Source organism: Lacerta agilis, chromosome 10, assembly GCF_009819535.1.
Source record: "Lacerta agilis isolate rLacAgi1 chromosome 10, rLacAgi1.pri, whole genome shotgun sequence".
Classification (NCBI taxonomy): domain Eukaryota; kingdom Metazoa; phylum Chordata; class Lepidosauria; order Squamata; family Lacertidae; genus Lacerta; species Lacerta agilis.
In genome coordinates, this window is record NC_046321.1 from 43,151,722 (window position 1) to 43,155,212 (window position 3,491).

Below are 3,491 nucleotides of genomic sequence, written 5' to 3' on the forward strand. Positions count from 1 at the left end.
TCTGCAAGGACAGTTACTCTCTGTGTAAGGTCTACTGTTATCTCCAGACACTTAGTCATCATTTGCCAGTGCAATGCAGATCAGAGTTCACAGCTTTACAGAGCAGTTTCATACAGAAAGGCTTAACAGAGGCACTTTTATACTTCTAGACTAACAATACATTCAGGTAAATATATACAGGTTAGCTAATTAACTCCTTCCATACTGAAGAAATACCAAAATTTGAAGGTGAGCTAAGGCCCGCCTCATACATTTGATACTTTTGGCTTACAACAATACAAGTTGTCTGCATAAATATACACACTCGCTGGCACTTACCAGTCATTTTGTGTTTATAATGAGACATGTAGGCATGAAGGTTTGTGAACTAAAAAAACAATAGGTTTTTTTGTCTACAATAGATTTTGTCATATCCTTATCCCTGTCTGGAGGAAAATGTATAAACATAACAATATTCTAGCAGAGTCCACATTGTTTACATTGTCAAATGGAATTGTTTGCCTGTAGTTGCTCAGTTGATGGCAGAAAGTGAGGAGGAATTAAATAACCTTTTAATGAGGGTGAAAGAGGAGAGCGTAAATATGGTCTGAAGCTCAACATCAAAAAAACTAAGATCATGGCCACTGGTCCCATCACCTCCTGGCAAATAGAAGGGGAAGAAATGGAGGCAGTGAGAGATTTCACTTTCTTGGGCTCCATGATCACTGCAGATGGTGACAGCAGTCACGAAATTAAAAGACGCCTGCTTCCTGGGAGGAAAGCAATGACAAACCTAGACAGCATCTTAAAAAGCAGAGACATCACCTTGCCAACAAAGCTCCATATAGTTAAAGCTATGGTTTTCCCAGTAGTAATGTATGGAAGTGAGAGCTGGACCATAAAGAAGGCTGATCGCCGAAGAATTGATGCTTTTGAATTATGGTGCTGGAGGAGACTCTTGAGAGTCCCATGGACTGCAAAAAGATCAAAGTTATCTGTCCTTAAAGAAATCAGCCCTAAGTGCTCACTGGAAGGACAGATCCTGAAGTTGAGGCTCCAGTACTTTGGCCATCTCATGAGAAGACTCCCTAGAAAAGACCCTGATGTTGGGAAAGATGGATGGCACAAGGAGAAGGGGACGACAGAGGATGAGATGGTTGGACAGTGTTCTCGAAGCAACTAGCATGAGTTTGACCAAACTGCGGGAGGCAGTGAAAGATAGGCGTGCCTGGCGTGCTCTGGTCCATGGTGTCACGAAGAGTCGGACACGACTGAACAACGACAACAAGTTGCTCAGTTGGTAGAGCATGAGATTCCTAATCTCAGGGTCATGGGTTCGAGCCCAACACTGGGCAAAAGGATTCCTGCGTTGTAGGTTGGATTAGATGACTCTTAGGGTCCCTTCCAACCCCACAGTTCTATGAATCTATGAATTAACAGTGTGAGGAGGTGTGTTAATCTGAATTTATATGGTTTATCTCTGTAGATCATGGCATAAGTATAAGATTAACATAGTTCTAATATGACATGAGACCTTCCATAATGAGTTTTGGTGACCATGGAACAAGTCTGAGTCAAACTCCCTGCTGAAAGGCATTCAGGAGTATCTGACTTAAGGATTAACACTTGCAAATTTAGTTGTCAAGTACAGGATACTCAATGAGATTGTGGACAAAGATGGTCAGGTTCAAATAATGGTTTACTATCAAATGTCACCCTTTTGTTAAGCAAACAGGATGGCCAGTGTCAGGGTTGCACCAGACAAGTAGGAGTGGTGGCAAGCCCCCCCCCCCCCAGGTGAAGCAGCAACCACGGAAGAGTCCGGAGAAATGGAGGGATTCTTACCTGAAGAAGACTGGTGGCAACACTCCTCAGAAGAGGAAGAAGCAGATAGGGAAGAGGGAACGCCAGAACAGGAGGAGGAAGAAGTTGAGCCAGAATCAGGCTCTTGTGAGGAGGAGCAGGCAGGAGCAATTGGAGGCAGTTGCAGCTAGTAAAAGGCGTGGTGACGAGCTGGCTACTTAAGGAAGGCCGGCTGCTTCCCTTGCCAGCACCTGCAACTGCTGTGCTGAAGTGTGTGGTTGTGCCTGCTCATCCTGCTCCTGATTCTGTGTACATGACTTCTGCTGGTTTCTGACCCGGACTGCTCCTGGATTTGGCTTCTCTTGATCCCCAGTACTGGCACCTGACTTCGGCTGTTCTTGACTGATCCGTTGAACCTAGGCTCCGTCTGCCGGCTTCGGCGTGCCATAACAGCCAGTTTAAACCATTTCTCACCAATTATGGAAATTGTAGGAACCACTCATTTCACAGCCCCCTCCCTTCCCCACCTGCAGCAAATGGACCACCACACCACACCCCCAAAAGGCGCTCCAGGGGCAGGGCCTAAGGACTGAGCAACTTCAGGATCTTGACAGCACTAGGCCAAAGTGCTATGCCAGCTCCAAGCTGGTGTGACTGCCTCCTCACCTTCTTTCCCAGCTAGCATGCTCAGCAGGGCTGCCAATGTGGTGCTCCAAGCTCCAGTAAGCCCCACTGGGGAGTGGTGTGAACTAGGGTTGCACCCTAAAATTTCAATCTGTCCTTGCAATGGATTATGGGTACTTTTTCTTGATAATCAGAAATTCTGTCAAGTAAGTAAGGTAAAGGGACCCCTGACCATTAGGTCCAGTCTTGTCTGACTCTGGGGTTGCGACGCTCACCTCGCATTACTGGCTGAGGGAGCCGGCGTACAGCTTCTGGGTCATGTGGCCAGCATGACAAAGCCGCTTCTAGCAGCGCACGGAAACGCAGTTTACCTTCCCGCCGGAGCGGTACCTATTTATCTACTTGTACTTTGACGTGCTTTCGAACTGCTAGGTGGGCAGGAGCTGGGACTGAGCAACGGGAGCTCACCCCGTCGGGGGAATTTGAACCGCCGACCTTCTGATCAGCAAGTCCTAGGCTGTGGTTTAACCCACAGCGCCACCCGCATCAAGTAAGTAGCCCGACACTAAGGCTGGAATCCCAGTGATGCTTGTATCCTAAGCATCCATTGTTTTAAGCAGCAGTGTTTTATATAAACACATGTATATATCTGGAACGCTTCACTCTCACTTGAAAATCACACAAGGCCTTTGGTTGTCAGACTGAATATGGTAGAAAGGACTTCTGTTCTGAGAAAAGGTGCACAGGCAACATTATTTTACCTGGAAGACAGTAAGCTGTACGTGAACATCTGTCAAGGTTCAACCATGTGATCTAGCAAATAAGAGGCATCTATTTATAGTGCATTTTGCACATTTCATAGTAAACCAAACAGTCATTTCTAATTTTATTGGTAAAATACAAATGTCAAAACGGTTTGTCATTTTACATACATAGAAAGTAATTTTGCTAGTGTCAATGCACTGCAACATCTTTAAAACAAAAATTCTATGCCAAACTTTGTGGATTGAATCACAAAGTATGAGAACCTTGACACTGCAACATCTTTAAAACAAAAATTCTATGCCAAACTGTGGGTTGAATCA